This window comes from Anser anser, assembly GCF_964211835.1.
Source record: "Anser anser genome assembly, chromosome: 1".
Taxonomy (NCBI): domain Eukaryota; kingdom Metazoa; phylum Chordata; class Aves; order Anseriformes; family Anatidae; genus Anser; species Anser anser.
This window is the reverse complement of record NC_139720.1, coordinates 47,557,991-47,582,529: the sequence shown is the minus strand read 5'-3', so window position 1 is coordinate 47,582,529 and position 24,539 is coordinate 47,557,991. Positions and strand designations below refer to the sequence as shown.

Below are 24,539 nucleotides of genomic sequence, written 5' to 3'. Positions count from 1 at the left end.
ATACGCAGACGTCTGACCTGTCATTGTAGTCCCTCAGTCAAAATGTCACGAAACAACCAACTAAAAGGTTTTACAGAAGCCTGTCTGCGGTACCAACAATATTATACCACACGCAGTTTTGAGTCTCCTGATAAGATTACAAAGTTATTCTCACAAGAGCAGCCTCCCATAAATCTGTGCTCAACGACAATATTCTTCTCCTCTACTTAAACTCCCTCTCTGTCAGTACCCAGTACTATGCTTAGTACTAACTTTTAAAAAACACTGAAAGAAATCTTCATTTGGGCTAATTACAGAATTTCCCAGCGTTCTGAGACACGCTGAAAAACATCAACAGCAGTAATACTTCACAAAGCGCCCCATCGACATTTTACAATTCTTACTACACAACTTCAGGAGCTGTTGTTTAACACCCCCAAGCTATTTTAAGGAAGTGTTGCGAAGCATTATACATGACTATCATCTGGTTTTACTTCCGAATATAGCAGTACTTAACGATCATCATCGACTTCTGCCGAGTATCATCAAATGCTACCATTTTCTTTAGCATTTTAATGGGCTAACAGCCTTGCTAAAATTTATTTTCTTCCTAAAACACATCCTGCCTTTTTCTCACAGTCTGAGACAGCATGGTTTTTCCTCATCACGGTCTTTGGCTTTCCTTATCACATCCACTTAATTCAACTTCTTTACGTTTTAGTCAGCTGGCTTCTTTACTTCTGCAGATGACTAACTTTTTAACCCAAATAGTACAATGGGTTTTCTTGGTAATTCATATTTCTCAAAGATCTTAATTTTAGGGAATAACAATTAGTACCATTACTGTAGACCTCGCTAACTATGATATTTAATGATTGCTGTATAAAAACATGTTGCAGATACCTGAACAAAATGCAAACAAAGCAGGTTATACCAATATCAGTACTGTGAGAGTAGGAAGCCAAAAACACCTGGAAAGAGACATTTCTGGAAGAAGGCTATGTGCGTTACAAAGGTTCACTACAATATCAGAAGAGACACATGCCTGCAAAACGCCCTTATCCACAGAGCAAAGGAAAAGCCATGATCTTGCCAGCTTTAACACAAACTGAAAGCATGCAAGTATTCTTAGTGAAGCTGACAAAGTACAGCTGTTAAGAATCAGAGACCATCATGCAACTCTAGTATGCCTTGAAAACAGCAGCACAGAAAGGAGTACAATTATAAGGAATAGACTATAATTAAATGAAATATGATTAGAGAGCACATAGTAACATTCGCTTATACAAGATACTTAGCAAGTCCAACCTAAAATACAAAGACAGGCAAGAACCGTGGCTAGGAGTATAAATGAAAAGACGTTTTTCTTTGTTGTGGTAGAAAAACACAGCCTTGTTCATCGTAATATATGCACAAATAATTGTTCCAGAGAAGATAAATTAAAAGGGGTGGTGGTGGTGTCACAGTCAAAACCTTGGATAAAACTGTGTTTTTCAACTCACTGTATTTTCAAGGCATTAGAGAAATGAGCAACCAGAAATTTGTCCTTAAATTCAGAGGCCTCGTAGCATTTATTTATTTAAATGTTCATAAAGTTGGCATATTCCTTCTTCTTAAAATCATTATGTCTAATTCTGCCCCACCACATGAAAAATTAAAGTGTGATTTGACAGTTTCTTTGTTTCTTTTTTTTTTTTTACCATGCTACTCACATTATTTTCTTTCTTTTTATCACTTGTGCTTGTATATAGCACCCTCTGAGAACCTGATGTTCCCTAATGAAAGAAATTTCTAATCTTTTAAAAACAGGCACTAGACCTCAAAAGCCCAAATATGCCAGTGAAACAGAGAGTTATGATGATTTCTGGTATTGGTATGTCTAAAGGATTTGATAATACAGTCATTTCTGGCATGTAATGATCTCCACAGAAGTGGCAAAAGCTTTATTGTCTGAGAACTTCACAATGGATCAGAAAATACAACAGCAAATATAAAATCAGAATTCTTCATTGCCATGGAAACAATTAAATGACCCAATTAACCTCTCTTTCTACCTCTCTTTCTAATTTCATGCAGCAGCACAAATTGCATGATCCCACAAAGCGGCCAAGATCTAAACATAAACCTGTATTCCTGAGTGACTTCAGACTTGCTTCAGTAACACCTAATGCTTTCCAAAAACATGTAAATGCAAAAATACTGTAAAACTTGTACACAAGAAATCACCTTCTCAAGACTAAATTCTTTCTTCACTCTGGTCATAATCACAGCCGAAGCCTACACTTCAGTGCTATTCTAAACTGTCATTTTTAATTACAAAAATAACATTCACTGGTTCTTCCACTGAAACCCAGCACTTTTTTGAATATAGAGAGGATATTATATTGTGGGAAAAATAATAATTAATTAAACGATGAATCAAAAGCTAGCCAGGTGCAACCTACCGGAGGCACTCTTTAAAGTTACCAGTTTCCACATAACTGGATCACAGAACTGAAGTAGAATTTTTTCTTTTCATGTTCCTATGCTCCAAGTTGGCAAAAACAGAGTAGGTTTCAGTTTTGTTTCTTCCTTGTGATTATCAGCATCAGTGGTTAAAGGCTTGAGGTTTAAACCGCTGTTGGTCGATATTCAAGTTAGCAAGCTCAGCTGAACTCTGGAGTTGGTATGTCCACGAAAATGAGGCCAGGAAACCAACAACCCCGTGAGAATTACCAATTCACCACGTCAGTTAAGAGCGCACATGGATGGAGTTGTATTTGATACAGAATTATAGCTAGCCCTTTGACTAAACAAGCATTCCACAGTATTTCTGGAAAAAGTAGTATCTGTTCTTCCTCGCTTAATGGAGAAAAATGTGTCTAGGCCCCAAAAGTTACATACAGCAGGATATAAAGCTCCTTGTAAGTAGATTAAAAATAAAATAAAAACATAGTCTTAAATTTCTTCAAGTTTTTTTTAATAAAAAAATAGTTATTGCTCAGTGATCAAAATATTTAAATATAAAATGTTTTTAACCCTAACATCCCAGTAAAATACTCTCTGTATCAGCCTGTGAACTGGCACCAAAAAAATTCCAGTTCTTACACTCAGAATGAAGATGTCATTGCTACAATTAGGTGCACTGCAAAAAAAGGCAACGATCACTAGCAACAGTGTTTCAGCTGGTTCTTTAGATGTGAAGTACAGCATTTGACAGCACAAACAGAATAAAGACCATAGAATTGTTGAGCAAACATTTGACATTTAAAAAAAAAATTAAATGCTAAAGTTGTGGAGTAGTGATTTATATTAAATTCTGAAGTGTTACTGATCACAGTAGTGTCCAGCTGAGTCATTAGATACATACAAAGAGCTTGCTGTAAAAAACAAAGCAAGCGTTAAAAAGCATACAGCTAAGAACTTAAGATACCTGTAACTTAAGGATTACAAGCAACATCGAATAAGTTTACAAACACTGAATTTACACTAGAGAAGCTTTATTATTACTGAGCTTGACTTTTAGTCATGATGTCCATTTTCACATCACACCAGATTACACCAGGCTACCAGACTCAGTAATGACAAAACCAGTATACGCCTTTTAAAGAAACAGCTGATTACTTTTCTTGGCTAATAAATAAAGGCTTATCAGTGAGCAAATTATCCACTGCTTCCACTGAATGTAGAAGGAGCAATTTTCAGGAAAGCTTTTAATACAGACAGTGTTCAGTCTCCAATGAAGCCTTTCCTGATTGCACTTTTAGGGTTGGCTTACTCAAATATACCGTACTGAACCAGAACTTATTAAGACTAGTGAAACATTTTTTATTCTTCCAGCAGCAGGTAGTTATCTAAGAAATTAGAAGAATGTATACATTAACAATCCAGCTGAAAAATATTGCACAGTATCGACAGCCCTGCATTGTAACAATAACACAGGCATACAGGATATCTTAACATCCATATCATAAGCAATCTCGTATTTTTTTACACTGCAGTGTTACGCAGAAATTGAAGCCAGAGCCATTCCGGGAAAAAACACAGCCCTGTTCTGTTTTTCAGTTATTCTAAACCTAATTTTATTTGGAACAACACATTAAGTATTTTGCTACGCGTTAGGGGTGTTTTATGTATTAAGAAGATCAATTAATGCACTACATCCTTGGTCGAGCTTAAAACAAATGACCCTGTGCTCTCAAACTGTAATTTGCTCAGACAACACAGGCTCCAATTTGCAAGCTCTTCAGCAGGGCTGCAGGCAGACCCCACCTACTGATTTGTGCAGAATTCCAACCTGGGTAAACACAAGGCTGCACCAAACAGCATGCAAAACCAAGGGATGAACTTCACTGCGCTATCCTTAATAAAGGTTCTGTAAGCCAGACTCTTTATTGTCAAAGCAGCATTCAAATAACGCCATCAAAAAAGGATGCTTTCATCTTTCAAATTTAAGTGGCCTTCTCAACGCCAAGTTAACATTATAATGATTTCTCTGTGTTGGAGGAGTAAATTCAGTTCGGTCTTTCAAGTATAAACAATTTTAAGGAAATTTTTCACTATGCGTTTCAAACATGACTTCATGTTTTCGTATCTGTTACTTCTGCGCTAATTACTCAAAACGGGTCTTTCTCATATCGCTTACTGAATTGCAGATATAAGTAATAAGAGCAGTGTAGTGAACGTACAGAATTCCTACAACACCGCAATATGGCAATTTCTTTAAGCACAAACAATACCAGATCACCTACATTACTTTTACACAATTATAACATGAAAACAAACCTGAATTTCATACTAATTCTAATTTCACAGAAGTTTTCTTCTGTCCCACATCTTCCAAGGATTTAACCTTTGGATACCTAGTTTCCAGTTTAATTAATATAATTTAAAAAGGAAGGGAGGGAATGGAATAATGTCAAAGTAGGCTTCCTCTGCTCCTATCTATGCCACGATAGATACAAGAAAGCTGCTATCGATCTGCTAAATTACAAAAGGAAAAAAAGCAGACGCGTAAGTTCCTTACTGAAATGAAATAGAATAAGGGAAACAGAGGCCTCTGAAATTCAGTTGTTTGGGGCCATGATACACCTCAGCCCTGTCTCCCTCACAGTGCCCACAATACTGGCAACCACCATTAAAAACAGTACCCCAGAAGGTCCGGAGTTTAGAACAACTCTGGTCAATTCCCGAAACTGACGCAGAAACGAGACAAAGGGGATCGGGGTCAGCCCTCTCTTAAGGCTAACCCACTTCTGCGAAGACCTGAGGAGAAGCAGCGAGCGGCGCAAGTTTCCTTGACACGTCCAACACACCTAATGGCAACCCCTTTCCACCTCCCTTGCCAGGGAAGCACCATTTTGCTCCTCCTGGCCTCATGCCATTACATTTCTCCGAGAGGAAGGGGAGGGAGAAAAGGAGTTCACCGAAGTTCAGGGTCAGCAAATGTTCACGGATCCTGTCACTGAGGAACTCCAAGCTCGGGGCACAAAACGCCCCGCACAGAAACCTGCGTTATTTGGGGTCTGTGTGTGGGGGGGGGAGCCCTGCAAGCCGCGAGTGTGTCATCCGTGCGGAGGCTGCGAGGCGGGGAGCTGTCAGGAGAAAGCAGCCTCGCTTGGAGCGGAGGGGGCGGCGGGGAAAGGAAGGTTACGAGCGCGCTCAGGACCACAGAAAAATAAAATAAAATACAATACAATAAAATCCGGGGACGCTCACCGCTACCCCCGGGCCTCGCTTTCCGGGACGGCCCCGGAGAGCGGCGCAGCCCCCGGCGGGCAGCGGAAATCCCCCGCAGCCCTCCCCGGCCCCGGGGGCTCCCCGAGCACCCTCTCGGCCCTGCCGGGGGCTCCGTCCCCGCCCGCCGCCCGCTCCCGTCGCCGTTCCCCGCTGTCCCCCCGTCCCCGCCGCGCACACGCAGGCCGAGGCCCCGCTCCGGCAGCCCGGGCACGGCAGACAATGCGCGGCCCCAACTCACCAGCAGCGCCGGGGCTCCGCGGGGCCGGGGCCGGTTCCTCTGCCCCTTTCTCCTTCCCCTCCTCCGCCCGGGAGCGGTGTCCGGACGCCGACGCCGCCGCTGCCGGGAGCCGAGCCCCCCTCCCGCCTCCCCCCCGTTCGCCGCCGGCCGCGCCGCCTCCCCGAGGCCAGTCACTGAATTCCCCGCTCCAACATGGCTGCTTCCCCCGCCGCCGTCGCCTCGCCGCGGCTCCCCGCCGCCGAGCGGCCGCGGGCCGTGCTCGGGAGCCGGCCGCCGAGCGGTGCCGAGAGCGGAGCGGGCGGCCTCGGCCGAGCCGAGCCGAGCCGGGCCGGGCCGGGCACAGAGCTGCGCGGCGCCGAGCCGAGCCGAGCTGAGCCGGGCTGCGCCTCTCCGCTGCGGGCTGCCGCCGCCTCCGCCCGCCCGCGCTGAGCCAGCCCCGCCGGCAGCCGGAGCGCAGGAGGGGCCGGGGGGGAGGCCCGGCCGCCGGCGACACCTAGCGGCTCGGGCCGCGCGGGGAGCCGGCCGGGGGCCCCTCACACGGGAAACGGCCCCGGGCGGCCGAGAGGGGCTCCCGCTTTCCCGGCCGCCCGCCCCCTCCGGAGGCAGCGGGTCTGCGGCGCCCCCGCCGGACGGGGTCCCCCGGCTGCCTCGAGGGGTCTCCGGAGCGGCGTCGGGGCTGGAGAGGCGTTTGGTCGCCTCAGGTGTTGCGGCTCCTGGCAGTGTTTCGGCTTGGGTTTGCGGGGCGACTGAGCCCATCTCTGAGGTAGCAGCTCCCCCCCGGCCGACAAGTCAGTAACTGAAGTTAAGGGAAGCCATGTAGCTTTTGCGGATTGATTTCTCACTCAGGAGCTACAAAAACATCCTTTCCGTGTTTATCCCGTGGCATTTTCTTTTCTTTGTCTACTGCATCTACTACCATGAACCTCTGTGCTCACTCTTCCAGACATCCACGCTTCCCTCTTGCTCTTCCATTTACAACCCTTTTCCCTTCAAATGATCCAAGTTGCATTTCCTCACTTCTCAGCCCTTGCTGTCCCTAAATTTCTTAAACTTTCTGTGCTACCCAACAAGACCTAAGAGATAAAAACTAGCCCTATGAAGCATTTATTTCATGCTATCTATTGTTGCCATGTTTCCACCACACGAAGAACAAAACATAACAGCACGTCCAAATCTTCAGTGATTTTAGTGATGCGTGTTTGAACTTCAAGCACCAGGTCATGGGTACACGTAGGGCACAATTTGTCCGACTGTGTTTTTTTGTTTCTTTTTTCCTTTTGGTCATATTCTGATTCTTGCTGCCTGCTTGGTTATTCTCTTATTTTGTTGGCCAAAGTTCATTGACACAACCGTGGGGCCTTCTGTCCAAACAGACCGCCAGTCCTCTCACAGACCCCAGCTACTGACTGAAATCGCAAGGCCAAATCGTGGTCTCCTTAAGGAGACCTGACAGGACTTCTATGTCCTCGTGCACGCCGAGGGAGGCTTACAGCTCTTTTGCTTTGCAGGCAGGTCTGTGTCGAGGTGGAGACCGGAGTGTATCTTAATTTGCAGCAGCAAGCTGCTGATCTTGAGGAGCTACATGTGCAGCTTATTCTAGCCAGTCCTTCTCCACGGCAGGGGCCAAGTGGGAGCTGTGCTTGCCGGAGCGGCGCCAGCTAGAAATTCCTCTGCTTCCAGCTCGGTTGCAACCTTCCAGCAGCACAAACGAACCAGAACACTGACGAACATGTTTCCCAGTAAACAGAAGTAACTCGCTCTGGCCTAAAAAGGAATGCAAGCATCAATCCACTCCTTACGTGCATACAAACTCACTTTGCTCACGTTGACGTACACTTTTGGTGGAATCGGTTGAGGATAAAAAACAGTAAATATGACTCAGAAACACACTTGAAGTTTACAGAGACAAAACATGATTACTGAGCTCTTTCTGTTCAAGACATAGGATAGCAGCCTTACCTTTGCAAAACTTGTGGGATTTTTAATAGCACGGAGAAGGCAGACATTCAAGCTTTGAACTTCCTGGCAATGCAAAGATATCCCTTACAGATCTCCTTTAAAGCTCAGGACCTACCAGTTCTTGCTAGACCTACCAGTTCTTCTCATCTTTGAATGCTAACGAGATGATCTGTGTTTGTTTTATCTTATTCAATTTGAAGGCTATTTTGGGTAAGTAATATCATTATGAATGATTGTATGCAAGTTTGTTAGTATATACATGAACTGTAAAACAAGTTCTTGAGACAGCATAGCAGCAAGTGCACCCATTGCAGCACACCCAAGTAAATTATGTTCCATAAATTAGGTACAGGGGGCAAGGTGGGCTGGAACTTTATGAAGTTGTGCTTTGTTTTAAAGTACTAAAAATATTAGAAAGATAGCAGTACTTCTGCTGTGCTTATATTACTTTATACACATTAATGTCTGCCATTGATACTTCTGTTATGACAAAATATAATTATGACAAGAAACTAAGAAATGAGTGGTTAGGATGAACCATCCAAAGAATGAGGCATGAACAGTAGTTGTAATGCAATAGGAATATCTTAAGGTTTTCCACTTGTACTGGGGAGAATAATGAGTTGTGCACGGGGAAGTCTGTAACAATATAATTAATACCCGATCTCCATCTGGAACTAGATGATCTTTGAGGTCCCTTCCAACCCAAGTCATTCTGTCATTCTATGATCTGGTCTTTGTATGCTACCACTATCTGGTGCCCTCAGAGAAAGATTTTCATGTCTGTGCAAAAGACAGTACAAAACCAAGACAGTGACAGACATAAATCTGAAGTGTAGGAACTGATTTTGATTAATTTATCCCACAAGTCTGTTTTTTATAACTATAGCTATTGATTATTTTTTATTATTACTATTTAGCGGAATAAGTAGCAATCATATTTCCATCTAGCTAACCATGGTTATTAATATTTTAAACTAGTTTTGAAACGGATTGGCTGGCAAGTATGATAGGTCTGTTTTCGAAGACAGTGAGAATGGAGTACGCCCAAGTTCCCCGGCATGAGTTATCGCCACTGGATGACCTGATGAAATCTGCATCAGCCGTTAGATTATAGAGACAGCAATAGGAATACAGTGCCGTCAGGGGACTGAGATTTCCTGCCTTGAACATGAATATGCTGGCTTTGTCTCAGCATTTATAGAGCAGAAGGATGTAGTTATTCTGTGACAGTAAAAGTATAGGAGTTAGATCAGTGAAGTGCACATACTGGTAGATGGAAACATTGCAGAACCTTATGTATTTTTAAAACAATGTATGTGGAAAGCAGCTACTTTCCTGCCAAGACCCCAGTTCAGGATCGCGAGTTGCAGCAGCAGGAATTGGTGACCTCACAGCCACCCAGCAGTGTGGGAAAGCATTGTGCTCAAGTACAAGGGATGTGTTCATTTGCAGGGGAAAGACTGAAAGTCTTGGCAGGTAATTAAAAGGGGAAATGATTTTCAAATACAATATTTTGTTTTGAAATGCAATTGTTTTTTTCTATTGGATGCCAAAAATTTCTAAAGAATGCAATATCCTCTAACTAATTGTATCTGTGCTCTGAGAGAAGAAACAGAGCTATTGTTCTGCTCTCAGCAAGAGCTATTTATATATTAGTCTGTGTAGCACTCCTTTCTGTAATGATCTTCTTCCACCTACACAAAACTCCAATCCATTTAAAATATTAAATTAAGATCGTTTCTTGCTTTCTTATACCAAGCTGGTATTCACATAAAGTATTTTCCAGGTTACTTGGATTTAGTACAAAGTACTACTTGCAGACCTCTAGGCTGAGAAAAAAATAAAAAAATCGTTAGCGTCACTGGCAGACCAAACCCCTTCCTCTTGGAATGAATGGAAGCAGGAAATAGCAGCAAGAAGAAGGTCACCCTTTCAAGAAACAAAAAGCTATATGCTCTTTCTGTCAACAAGAAATATAACCATTTCTACCTTGATTTGAATAACTGATGAGTGCACTGTATATTCTGGATAGTAACAGGGAAAGCTACTATTTGCTCTTGTAAACCTTACTTGTTCAGCAAGCAGGAGAGAGTTCCCAAAGTGCAAATATTGGTGTGTTTGTTATTTACACTTGAGATTTGCATTCTTGTAGCTGTAGTGGTGTTTAGAAATTGACCGACGGCTGGAGAAATTTCCATTATTGAAAAGTCTGTCTTCTGTGCTTGACCCAGATCTCTTCTATATTATTTTGACATTTCACAGCATATAAATATAATATATGACATATATATGTGTGTGTGTGGCATACCATTGTCCATTCTTTTCTTCTTCCTATTCCTTTATGTTGCCTTAACCTTTTAGTTTCCATATGTAATTTTTCAACATCCTATCAAAATCCTACTTAAATATTATTTCTAATTTCCTTATAACTTGTATCAAATTTTGAAGATTATTTGTCATTCATGTTGATAATCAGTTATGTCTTTACAACATCTGAGTTGATGTTTTTATTTATATCAAGCATTTCTGGGACTTGGACATAAAGGGTGGGTAATGGTTATGCATATTTTTGGGATATAGGCCACAGTTGTAGCGGAGGGAGCAAAATCTAGTTTCATTCCATGTTTTTTCCTGTATAAGCCAACTCCAGCTAATATCAGTGAAGCCTTTCCATTGACCTCAACAAGAGGTTAGTCGTTTGACAAGGAAGTTAACAGCAAGGAGAGACTCTTTCTTCGCATTTCTGCCCTGCTTAGCAAACGAATGGCTAGACACTCCTTTATTTCTCTGCTCCTGCTCTGAAATGCAGGACATCCTGCTTTTCAAAACCAAAGACATTAGGCCTACCCTAACCCCACACAATTATCCTACTCAAGTAGGAAATGGTGAAGTATTTTCTGTAAATTGTCTAAAAATGATAGGTTTCTGCAGTAGAAGATAGGTTGCTATGAAACTCAAGCCTAAGGTTGCTGAATAAAAGATCTTTTTGATATTTTGTGTAAATTCTGTGTTGGAGACTAAAACTGGCGGAAAGAATTTGAGTGAATCAATCAAGATCTGCAGGTAATGAAAGCAGGTCACTTGGGTATATGCACCTCTGCTGCTTCTCCTTTTCAAGTATACATTCAGAAATACATTTCTCTCCTTTATGAAACAGAAAGTGAAATGGCAGGGGAAGGGGCTCCTATTCTTCTCCCATTTCTTTCATGCAGGTTCAGTATCTGGGACAGAATAGCAAGCATTTTTTCCCCTTCTTCTTTGCAAGTCAATTGCTTCATAGAAATTTGCAGTCATTACTCACTGAATTGATTAGAAATGCCATCAGTGAGTCTCCGAACATTTGTACCATTGCCAATTCAAAGTACTTAGCGGATTTGAAAATAAAGCACAAAATACACGGAGACTCCTGCAGTTACAAGATTATAGGTGTCAAACTTCTGATTTCTTTCTTATTTTAATGGTTGCTATCTCCAGAGAGTTTTACGACTTAAGTGGAATTGCTTTCAGCCATGACAAGCTGGTTACTTTCTTGTAATCCTGTTATATAAAAATGAAGTTTGTTCTAGGAAAGATGGTATCAGTGCCCATGAAGATTAAACCAGATATTTTTCAAATTTATATTTATAAGGATGGACAGGGAGGTGTGAAGGGACATGGGAATAAAAGAAGTGGGAGTGGAGCTAATATCCAATGTAGAGAGTACGAAGACTATGAGAAAGGGCACATGAAAATGGAGCCAGAATATGCCATGAATGTTGGAGATGAAATGAAGTAAAGGAAATCTAGGGACAGAATGAACCGAGCTGATGGCAATGTAGGCTCCTGTTGGGAGGACTGAGTAATGCACACACTGTTCTGTGCACAGCAAGTCAAATGTATAAGACGTACTGTTGATGTGCGGAGAATTCCTGATACAGTAGAATATAAATATATCCACTGGCAGCTGGCTGTCAGGACTGTTTTCAGACATATAATGGTAGCTTTTGAGACGTGAGTGGCAGATAGTCCATTCAGAACAGGCACTAAGGTAAGACAAGGGGTAGATGGGGAGAGCTGGGGACGGATGGAAGAGAAAGTAAGAGGAACAAGAGTGCAGGAAATGACGAGCTAAGTAGATGTAGAGCTTTGTCTGGCAGTCTAGGCTGATGTACTTTACTGTCTTATAATCTCTGCAAAACTATGCAGGGTAGATAGGTAGAATTAAGATGTTACTGTTTAATACATCACTGCTCCGGCTAGTCGCTCTACCCTTCTCCTGGAAGTTGTCACAGCCTGAGGGAGAGGAGACGAGGGCCCTGCCTTTTTCCGTGGGTAGTGTGGCAATTAGCTCTAACCACTAGTGAGGACAGCGGGGTAGGTGAGTCAGATGCCTGCATTTTCTTCTGCCACTCCTCATCCAAGGACAGTACCCTCTGGCAGATGGGAGGGACAAAGAGGTGTAGTCAGTAATTTCTTAAATCAGCACAGCCAGATCAGCCTCCTGTTAACTCATCCTGTGAATCCTCCTGCTGTCCTGTCCTTTGCTGTCCTGTGAATCCTCCTGCCTTAGGTAGCCATGTGTATATTTGTATTCATATGTTGGTGCTGGACTTGAATGACTGCAAGCAAGCACGAGAGAAAAAAGGTGGCATAAAAAAAGAAGGGTATAGATGGCAGCTCCTGTTTGCTCATGGGCAAAAAAAAAAAAAGGCTTCCTCTTAAGTGCCAGTGAGAAACATTACATTTTTGCATGTGTGTTTAAAGTTGAGTTTTGATCCTAGACTGGTTTTATTATGAGGACTCAAAAATCGGAAGGTAAATTAAAAAGAAATATCAGCAGTTTTAACCTAACTGTGATTTTTAGAAGTCCTGCTAATGCTTTTGTTGGGTTACCTTCCTTGTGTCTCCTTTCAGTTACACAAGATCCAGCCTTAGCCGTGTATTCCTTCCCTTTCAACGTTAGCATGACTGAAGCCTTGCTAAAAGCCAGCTGGTGAGAAAGCGAAGTAATTTGATGTGTTGTAGGTGGCAAAGACAATTGATTAAACCAGTATGTAACATACGGAATATCTCTGAGCCTGACGCAGAAAACATCACAGAACATCTTCAAATGAGATGAATAATTTCTACATTTATAAAGACCAAGAAAGAAAAGGTCACTCACATAAATTCCAATTGGTTTAATTGCAGAATTCTTCACTGACTCCTTTTTGTGTAGCTTCTTGTTATTTACTTTGCCAAATTGTTGACTGATCAACTAAGCTGTTCTCCAAGTCAAGCACAGCATTTTTCAAGGTCTGTTTCAGCACAGTGTAAAATAATTAGAGCTATAAACAAGAACGAAGCAGGAATGCCACAAACCCCCACATATCTATTACTTGTCATCTGGAGAGTCTAGCTGTTACCACAGAAGCATGTTAAAATTAAATGCTGGGCTTTATTTAATGTACTTATTTGTTCTCTCCTTCTTTGCCTTTACAATTCTTATTTCAAAGCTCTTTTGTTCACTTCACAACGTGGCATATTCATGATCATGTAGGTACTTATAATCCACAATAAACTGCTGTACAATCATACTTAGCTTTTAAAAACAAACAAATGTTCAATTGAAGCTTTTGTAGCCACTACATAGGTGGCTGTCACGTTGGTTAAGTATTTTGCAGGACGGATGTTCATTTATATCAGTTTGTAGACAATACAGAATTTAGGATAAATGTCCGCTAGGAATTAAAAAAAATAATAATAAAAAAGAGGAAGAAAGTACGTTCTTGAAATTCTGTATTGGCGGGATTTCATATCATTAGCATTCTCACGCTATATTTTGTTTTAAAAATTAATTTACCTTTTTTATAATTCATCAAAACATTTTATTTTGCCCACCAATGAGCTCTCCATAGAAACAGTTGTCTCTTAGTAACATACCGAGAATAGAGCTGCTGGATCTGCGTATACGCTGCATCGGTGTATGGCGCCCTGCTAGGGAGAATATGGGAGGTCTCCTTCCGTAACAGCAAGCTGGCACGGCGCTGCACCACAGCTCAGTGCCTCCGAGCTCGGGCTCCTTACGTGTGAGACACAGGTCACTTCTACCTGCATTATTCCTTGGCCTTCGCAAGGGCGTATCAGCGCTTGGTTTTGTTGAAACAGGACACGAGCCAATGAACTCCAGGAGCACTTTTTGCCTGTTCCGTACAGGTCACAGATAGGGCTGGCAGCTGGCAGTGACTTTTGGCCCCTGCCGATTGAATTCAGGACTGTTTGGGATACTGCCCCTGATATTTTTTTTTCCGGTCTTTCTACGTGGAAAAATCTTGAAAATGTTATCACCGGTGTCACCTCGTTCCGGCCGCTCTGCTGGGCACTCCTTTCCCAGCGTGTCACGGCCAGGCCAGACGGCTCCCGCTGCCCCTGGCTTTGCTGGCTCTCTTGTGGTCTTCCCTCTGCACCTTTTGCTCTCCCCAGGCTGCGGTACAGCGCCTGTACCTGTACCTGCCTCTCCTCCGTACGTGTGCCGTGCTCTCTCCGAAGCCGTCCGAGGGCACGGTTATGATGACATTTGAGCTCCTCTGCAGCTCTGTGTCGATATTTACGCTGAGCTGATCGTTAGTAAGTTAAGCATATGCCTACACTGTAAAACCTCCTTAGTTTAACTGGTGCTGCCGGGGAAAAGAAGCCGGCGGTACGGAGTGGTGCAGGGGCTGTGTGCACCTTGTGTGCTTGGCCCCTGATTCGGGCAGGAGCCGTGCTATTATTTTGTCCGCTTAGAAGGAGATGAGGCACACTTTTTGGCTGATGCTTATCCCCTTTCACTGCTGCATCCTGGCTGAGACTAATGTCTGACTTGGCTGGTATCCTCCCCAGCTTCAGAATAACCCAGGCCATTCAAAACCGTTGTAGGGCAGACTGTGCTCTATCCCTGGCCCTCCACAGAGGCTTTTAGGGTGGTAGGCAATGGAACATCCTATCCCAGATTTTGATTAAGGGGAAGAGTGGTTATCAGCCTTGGTTCCAGGCCCAGGCTGAGGGAATGAAGACAAGATATGTCTTGTCTCAGCACACAGTTATTAAAAGAACATGTCTGGAGGCAAAGAAGAGGCCTAGGAACCAGGAGAAACCAGGCAGAAAAGAAACTCTCTTTCCCTGTGTGTGGGGAAAATGAGGTGGAGAGAAAGCATCTGCTGAAACATGGTTTTAAAAATTCTATGTTTGTGCAGTTAATCATATTTTGCAGCAATAGCAGGCAAGCTATTTCAGAATAAGAAACGGGGTTGCTGGGAAGGATCTTTTTTTGTTCCAGGGGACTGTTAGGGTGCTATGAACTGTCAGGGATGCTTCAGAAGTTTGTGTGAGGACGGTGGAAGAGGAAGCTGAGGTGACAGAAGAAGCAGCAGAGTTTTAGAAGCCATGGGGGCTTTTCCACTCCTCTCTCACAACCCACGTCCACCCCTTCCTCTTCCTTCAGGTCTCTGTGGCTATGCCATCTCCATGCTCAGGCCTCAGGCATGTCACTCCTCACCCTGCAGGATGTGCCACCTTTCAGAGGCTTCCTTCATCTTCCAGACGGATGGGAATGGGGCAGATCAGGGACCTTTACCTGGTGGTGAGAATGGGTGTGGGAAAAGGAAAAAGACAGCGCACGGACAGGAGGGCAGGAAGGTCTGCAGTGATACAGAGAAGTGGTCTGTTCAGAGGGAAGGGTTTCGGTCCAAAGCTGATCTCCTCTCCTAGGCCCTAGCAGAGCTGGCAGATTGTTGCCCTCAGCAGCTGTCAAAAGGCTGCGTCTGCATTAGCGATTTGTTTCAAAGCAATGGTGCAGTTAGGAGGAAAATACAGCCATTGTCTCCATTTACCATGTGTTGTTTCAGTTCTCAGAGGGGTTTTGGTGCATACAAAGTAAATTCTTTAAGGAGGAATTGAAAACAGAAGCTCTGCTTCCAATGTGCTCCAAATGCACCCTGGTGCTAATGGGGACAGTAGGTTCCAAAATAGCGTGTGAGCGGCATCATCGTGAGGTCCTCTAGCACATACCTAACACTTTCTGTCTTCAGAAGGCTTTGTACCATGTGTGTAGCAGATGTGTTTGGCTCCAGGGGCCAGGCTAAATATAATCCAGAATACCCCCCCCCCCAACACATATAATGGAAAAATGAGGTGCCTCACTATCAACTGTTTCAATCTACTGATGTAGATGATCTACTCCTAACGTGCTGAATTACTTTCTCATGTAAACAGCCTACTTTGGCTGCACCTTGAGCTGGCTTTGGGATATGGTAAATCCAAGATGAATATGTACCTAGAATGTTTCGTGTGTATAAAATTTATCTGTTAGCTTTAAGCTCTTTAATCACTACTAATGTTGCTTATCTTAACTTGAGTGGAAGAGATAAGGTAAAACCTGCCATCAGTTGCAGTAGCAGGTATGCTGGCACCGTAGCCAAAGATACAGGGATTGCTATGGAATTGTACCCCAAGGTGGGTAAAGGCACACAGCCTGAAAAGTGCACTCAGTAAGATGCCTACTCACCCAGAAAAAAAAAAATAAAGAAAAAAGACAGAGGCGTAGCTGGGTGAACAACTGTGATAATATCGTTCTTTCCTGAACAGAAGCTACTACATGCTTGCTACAAGGGTAGAAGAAATCAAACAATGTTTAAGCCAGAATGATGAATAGATGTAACAGTAAATATTTACTAATGCAATTACAAAATGATATACATTCTTAACTGATGTATTGTTTTCCTTTTTTCACTTTTCCTATGATTTCTATTCATTTGTGAGCTCCTTTATTTGCATAGCACAGTGAGAGCACTGATTTAAGCTTCTGCAAGCACTCTGTGCTCTGTGCTGCTATTGTCACTTACAGTCAAGGTTTAGTTGTAGCTGCTCCCAGGAGCTATACTCTGCCCCCATCCCTCACATATCCTACTGTGAACTGAAAGCATGTTCTAACAAAGTGTTATGAAAGGGCACGTAAGATTACGAAGACATTTTTTGGTATGGAAAATTCGAGTGTTCTTTAGGAAGCTGTAATTTGTACAGTTTAATCTTTTTTCTTACCAGGGCAGATAAACCTAGACATTCTGCTCTCAGATGATAGCACATTTGGAGATCTGAGAGAAACAGGGAGCTGCTGGAACATATTGCAGAAGCCTAAAGCACTTAGCAACAGAGAGAGTGTGGGATGCAGCGACATAAGCCGGAATGTGGAAACAAGTGACATCGAGGCGGCTGTTTGGGAAAGAAGAGCTTTTACTTTGTTTATAATTTCAGTAATTCTAAAGAACCATGCAGTGTGGGAGGTCACTGTGGTCTCCGACTCTGCATATATTCTTCTCTGTGTGACTGTTCTTAACACTTCTATGGTAATTACTGTCCAAGAGTGCTGGATGTATTAATTTCCTCCTGTATTTCCTGCTTCTCTTAAAAACAGAGAAGTAGTATTAAGAGATTTGTGGAAGGGGAATATTATTTGCTTTAATTTATCCTGTTAAAACATACTCATGTCATATGCACTACGAAGATACATATCAGCAGATGGCTTGATTGCACAGCTTGATTCTGCACATACTAATAACAACTCTCTTTCTGCATATGAGGGAGCAACATGTAAATTTTGTAATATGTCCAGTCTTTGAAATCACAGAGTGTTCTGGAGTGATACAAGCATCCACAGTAATGAAGTTAGAGCTTTGGACTAATAGGAACTAGAACATCCTGACAGCATACACTAACGGTGGATGTCAAATAACAAGCAGAAATAGAGGGCTGAGGTGCTGACCAGGGTAAATAGAGCTGAGATAAAGAAAAAATGTCTCAGACATGAGAGTGAATTTTAGAAGGGATTGAGAAATCCGTGTGTTTCTAAGCTTTGCAGGTGCCCCCTGAGATAAGAGTGATCCAGAGAATTGGAATTTTATTCAGCAAGTAGTTGGAAACTCAATTTTACCGAATACACATATACCTGCAAATGCAAAAATCTCCCTTACTCTGAACAGTTACTATACGCTTTAAACGGAGGGGTTGCACAGCTCTAGGGTTGAGGCAAAGGCCATATGCAATACAGGGTTCTTGAGCAGTTCACAAACCTTGTAATAAATGTTACATTTTGTATTTAACGAGGGGTGAACTATCCATGACTTTATATTTTCTTTTCCTTCTCTTTAAATCTCTTTTGCTGTTTGTATTATTGAGTACCTTAATTGTGTCCACTTTTCAGGTATTGAAAAAAATAGTTGAAGGAAATTATAGAGATGTACTAATTTATGGTAACAGAAATGCTACAAAAATGCATAGAACAGAAACAAAAAATATATATAATTAATGATGCTCAATAAAAGCTGTTAGTACTGAAATCTAACAAATTTATCTACAGATTGACTAGTTCAGTGTGGCATAGTTTCAGGCTACTGTCGATACTCTAACCCCATGTGCAACCTGTCATTGGATAACTGGCCTTTTAGAGGGAACTGGATTCAGCCTAGGTATTGATAAATTGTTTAATTCCAAAACCCTGAAGTAATTTCAGTTACTAAAATGCAGTAATCACCTTACATTACATGACAAAATTAAAAAAAAAAAACAACACTAAGATAAATGAAATAGAAAAGGACACCAAATGAAGTTACCAGACCAAAGCTGGGCTACAAATTACAAATTTATTACAAAAGAATAATAAAGAACAGAGACATCCCTAGACTGTAGCAGGAGTAGTGTAGACACGGCATTATCAAATCATTCATACAACAGGATGAACCTGAAAAGTCATCCCATGCTATTTGTGAACATCAGTCTCTTCCAGGCTTCCAAAACTCACTGGGACCTCTTGTAGCTGACTAATGAGGAGAAGATCATCTTGGCCAGATCCTCCCTAGCTCGCTTTGCTTAGGAACAACACTGAAGTAATGCTCCACCATTTCCACCCTCAGGGTAAAACACTTTCCTTGAGGAAGTTTCCCACACGTTCCCATCTGCAAATTTCGCAGGGACTAAGCGCCAGACTGTCTCTCTATATTTTAATGTCTCTCGTTCATATTAATAGCTGCAGAGCCCTGGAGAGGAAGCATCACCTGCTGAAGAGGTTTGAAGACCTGAAATTCCAGCACCATTGCTAAAACATTTGCCTTGACCTACTCCCACTTCATGTTTTTCCTTTCTTCTTGCTCTCTTCTTCTATTGCTCTCAGCTAGTGCCTTTCTCTTCTCCTAAGGAAGACCATTATCTCAGACCCAGCATATATAATTGCCACCATCAACCCTGAATTCTGTGACTCAGATAACACAAGTCAGAGGCTTGAGGGAGCTCCAGCCGTCCCCTGGAGAATCAGCCCGACTCCCTCACCTTCCCATGCAGCACTCCCCCTCTCTTCCACTCCAACCGATTTTCCTAAAAACATTTCAGATAATGGAAATTGTAGGAGCAGTAACATTCTCCCCCACCCCACCTCTGCTGAGAGTCTTCGTTTTTATTTCTAAATGGTGCAGAAGTGTTTCCAAAGACAAAAAAAGAAACAGGTCAGGATGGTCGTGATACCATATTCTTTGTAATACAAATGAAGGCTTTTTTTTTCCCCTAGAAAATGAGCCGGGAACCACCCTTTTAATGTGTGAAGGCAGCCAGCATCAATAACACGCAGAGAGCTGGAGCTAGATACTAGTCAGGGTTGCTGTTATTAAAGGGAAGTTTACCTAATTTTAGATCTGAGAAATCAAGGCCTAGGGTCTGCCACAGCTAGCTGCATCTTGTTGCTTGCCCTGAAACCCAAACCACAACAAACATACACGCTAAAGTGAAAGTATCTCTTTTCAGAAGAATTCTGAAGAAGGTGTTATTTTTGCTTTCTGACTTGTTTCCCTCTTCTGTCCAGACTGTGTCTGCTCTGAGCAGCCTCTGGGGCTGTACTGGAGAGACCTCCTTCCATCAGCGTTCAAGGCAGGATTACTTTTCCCTGAAGAGAAGACTCTCCTCTTGAGACCTGACTCTTAACTCTCTGCACTGAAGACACTGCAGTCCATTTTTCTTTGTTACCCTCTGGCTCTTCCTTGTCCTCTCCTTTATCCCTTTGTTCTCTCTTTACCTCTTCCCCCAATGCTTTCTGTGGAAATACTCTTTTCCTCTCTGTTCCCTCGTCTTCTTCCCCCAAATCAAATGCCACTTGTATGCCCTTTTCCATCCTGTTCAACTACAGCGGTTGTGCTATCATCTACTAGTTTCTCCTCCCTTCATTCCAGACACCACATCTTACAGCCCTTGAACTTTCAAAGGCAAATTGCAGTCTCTCACTGCATCCCAGTAGCAACAGGCTCTCCCGTCTTGCCATCTCCATATTTCTGTGCCCCCAGTTTCTTTGCTTTGTGCACCTGTGCTACTATGAACGCTGCTCATTAAATATGCACCCACACTATGCAAAGTAGCACCCTATCAGAAATACACAGCGTGATCCCAGATATATTAACTTCAGAGACAGCTTGTTCTGGTACATCCTTCTGCTGTAATTACATTGTTTTGGTATTTCCACACAGTGCAGCACCATGCCAAGTGGCTAAGCCTGTTCAGAGCTGGCTCAGACGCCGCACCTGACGTCAGATCAGGACTGGAAACAGAGTCATCTGACCCCTGACTGAAGTTGGGATTTGGCATTATGGAATTGGTTAATTCATTTCCAATTCTTCTTACACTTCCCTAGAAACACCCCAATTTTTGCTCTCCCTGAACTCTCAGGTTGCAGCACACTATAGATCATACAGGTGCTGCGGGGTCACAGAAGAGAACCCCGTTCTTCCGAGTGTGCATGTTGTTATACTGGGACAGGCATTATGCTCAGAGACACTCCTTCATTTGTGTTTTAAGGACGTTGTTATGGGTTCTCTGGAAGGACCACACATATCTGCAGCACAGAAAAGGGCAGGCCATCTATTCTGGCAGCCCTTGAAAGTGATTGTAGTGAACCAGTGTGAGCAGAGCCATTGTGCTGAATCTTCCCATGGGCATACAGCCCTAGTCCAGCCTGTGACCGACCTGCTGCCTGCCGAGCTGCATGGACAAGTGGTCTCTGAGGTGGGGACAGCATTTACACTTAAATGGCCCATGGAGAGTAGTCTGGAAAAAATGGAGGCTGCTAGGAAAATCATAGAATCATAGAATATCCCGAGTTGGAAGGGACCTATAAGGATCATCTAGTCCAACTCTTGCATGTGAAAGCATGTGATGCACTAAGTTTGTTATCTGAAGAAAATAAACCAAAGTTCTAAATTAAAAAAAGGATTTTGTAATCCTAGAGTAGAACACTTTTTGTAGTGGAATGTAATGATATGGTCTTTTTTTTTTTTTTTTCCTTAACTAAATCATGACACAAACTGCAAACCCGGGACATAGGCTGCTTGTAAACTTCAAAACAGATACAATACCACAGGGAATGGGCTGGCATGTTTTCTTACCTTCTTACAGCAGTTTTGTCATCAGTGTTGTTGGCACTGAGGAAACACACAAAATCTTCTACTTAGTTCTTTGAGACAAACAGAAGGCGCAGTTCTGTCACAACTAGGAAATCATGTCTAACTTATTGCAAAAAGTTTGTAAGCAATTTCTTTCGCTCCTCTCTGCAAAATAAATAAACAAATGTAGGTAGCCTTGATGTCTTAAAAGTTTTTTTTCTTCAAGTGCAGATATTAAAAAAAGCATTTCTCCAGAAATGGCATAATTATTTTTCAGATTACTTCAAAACATGTTTACTAACTAGCAAAGTAGGCCATGGCTATACTGACAAAGAAAGTAGTGCAATCAGAGCAGATCTGTACAGTGAAACAGTTACTCCCATATGTTCACATAATGCATGTTTTGGGGGTTTTACTTTGAACTAGTTCTAGTCTGCTCCTATAGACTGAATCTCCAGTACTGGTTGGAGGATGTTAGGTGTGCTCTTGGAGTACACATTTCAACGTAGTTCAATTTAAAGGAATTCAATCCATGCATTCAAGATCACTCCATTACATGAAACGTGCAGAAGTTGAGGATGCTTCAAAAGTGCACTCATAAAATGAACTAAATTGCTAATGTAGATGCACTCATAATCTCAGATCTACAAATTAGCTTGGATTATTATTCATGTCTGATAATAATAGTGATTATGTTTCTGATTACTAAATTTTAATTATATTTGTGCAAACACAGATGGGTGTATAATGCTTGTTTTCAATAAAGTTGTGCTTACGTACTCTAAGCAATCATTCTGACAGTCTTTTCTAATGGGATTACAGAGGTACAGCATAACAAAATTTGCTCCTGTAAAGATAATTTGTTAAGCAGTTCTATTGCTAACGACACAGAAAAAAGAATAAAATCTAGTCCACTTATTTTGGTTCTACAAAGGTAAAAACTATGGTGTCTCTATATTTAGTAGACATGAGAGTATACACAGTAGATCCACTGAGTAAAAAATAGCTATTTGAATATATCCACTCCTAATAGATGAAGGATGTCCACTATGTCCACTTGAAAGCATTTCAGCAAAATCTTCAAAATTTGTTACCAACATTTCAGTGGCAATCAGTGGCAATCAATGGTTAATCACCAAAAGAAGTCAGAATTCCTGCAGGAAACACCTGTACTTCTACCCGCTCTTGTTAGCAGCAGATTGCAAGCCTGGGATTTTAAACTTCCTTGTATCAACTATTTAGTCTTCTTTATTGCCATCATACTTCTGGATATTGTAGCTTTTCCTACAGATTAAATCCTACTATGGATTTAATGATAGAGTATCTGCTATAGATCCAGTATCTTCTATAGAGATAATGATAAACATATAATCCTCTTCCTGGACAGTTTTTATTTCATAGAATGTAATCAGGCAACAGCACCAATTGCTCTAAAAAGAAATTATTGTAAATTGTACTTACACTGAAATAAAGCCAACATGCGCCAGCTCCACTGTTCTAGAAACTAGCCAAATATCCTTCCCACACGTATGTAGAACAAAAAACAATTACTTTTTCTTAAACATTAATTTTCTAAAATTCTAAAGTAATCAGATAAAGGCTTACAATGACATATATTATGTGTATCATTGGTCATAATGGTATATTTTATTAAGAGTAATATATACCAAGATAATACAATAACATATACCAAAAGCTCAGAATGATATATATTATTAGAAATAATGACCTAGAAAATAAAATTACGTAGAATAATAAATAAGTATTATTGAAAAATATGAAATGTCCAAACAATTATGGGAAGATACGGATATTTTTTCTACTTCCTTGAATAAGCAAGGCTTGTTAAGAAAAAAACAAAACAAAACAAAAAAAAACTACTCTTCCACATTGCATAATTTTCTACTGCTGACTTCCAAGCTGCTAAATCTCCTAGTCCAAGGTCAGGCTATCACCCAAAACAACTTCTGTCAGCTGCTTGAACAAACCTCAATCAGCAGATACTTCGACCTTGGAGTGAAATATTCTGGCGAATGAGTAAGAAACTAATATGAGTGGAAAATAGAAGTAATTATGCCAAAAAGTGTCAAAATTCATACTATAATGCAATAAGAAATGGACAAACTTGAAATGCATTGATCTAAAAATATGGGAGGTCATCACCAGGTTATTTTAGCTCTCTCTTTGGTTGTTGCCAATGGTTAATTCCTAGAAGAGTCTATTTTGATCTTGTGAGTACTCCCTGACCAAACACACAACAGAGAAAGTGTTATGATAAGGATGCATTTGGCTATTCAGGAGTTATATACACAAACAACGTTATTTTCCCGAGATGATTTCTGTGTACAGCATGTGTAGCAGCTCAGAATTATAACAACAAACATGCATCGGGAGAACGTGAACAAAAATGCACTGTCACATTTGGCTTCAAGAGACATTTGGGAAAGGCTTCAGGACTGATTTGTTTATTGGAGCAAACTATACTTCCTCTCATTTAAAGTTTGTCTTGAAAATCTTCATGAAGTGAAGAAAAGGCATGATGGTTTAAACAAAACATGTCACTGCCTTTTTCCCAAATTCAAATCTTAACTATTAAATGCCTAGCAATCAGCTTAAGCTGAATGCAGCTAAAAAATAATCCATTTCCCTGTTCTACCTCTTCTCTTTCTTTACTCACAAGCCATAGAAAAGTATAGACATCTTGCCTATCTCTCTGCTCACTAAATTAGATGTCATCTTTACTGTGGGCCTCTCTCTAGGTTTTTATGCATACAGCTAAGTGTTCTACATTTTAGTGTGTTTTTAAGATGCAGCTTTCATGCACATCACTGAAGATCTTGCTCATACGTTCAACTTTTCCTGCTGGCAAAGTACGTACAGGGCTTTTGTACAAGGCTTCCTTACTATCACTTTAAACCACTGCTAAGTTTCGTTTCTTAGAGGAACCCCTACAGCTTCCCGAGACTTGAGACGACCTTTGAGTGAGAGAAGTTTACCTCCATGGTCTGTCCAGGGAACCAAAATTAGTACATCCCCAAAAACAAATATTTGCAGACCCCTCAAAATCTTTCCAAAATAAGCTCTATCGATTGATATTTGCCTCAGTGGAATGTACTTGTAAACTGGCATAAAACATATCGTAGTCAAATATAGAAAACATCAGAAATTTTAGACAAACTGTCTCATCGAAGCAATAGCTGCATCTTTCGGAAAGTCCCTAACAGACATTTTTG

At 41.7% G+C, this 24,539-nt stretch overlaps 1 protein-coding gene across 5 annotated transcripts in view; it reads right to left on the bottom strand.

The window, feature by feature from the left end:
* CDK17 (cyclin dependent kinase 17) overlaps positions 1-24,539 on the bottom strand; it is a 133,274-nt gene that overhangs the window by 90,384 nt on the left and 18,351 nt on the right. For 3 of the 5 annotated variants that reach the window (XM_083845323.1, XM_083845324.1, XM_083845326.1), the window contains exon 1: positions 5,936-6,344. The gene's annotated coding sequence lies outside the window, so the exon portion shown is untranslated. Of the gene's footprint in view, positions 1-5,935; positions 6,369-24,539 lie in introns of those variants that run through there. The other 2 variants (XM_083845322.1, XM_083845325.1) reach the window with 2 other exon arrangements.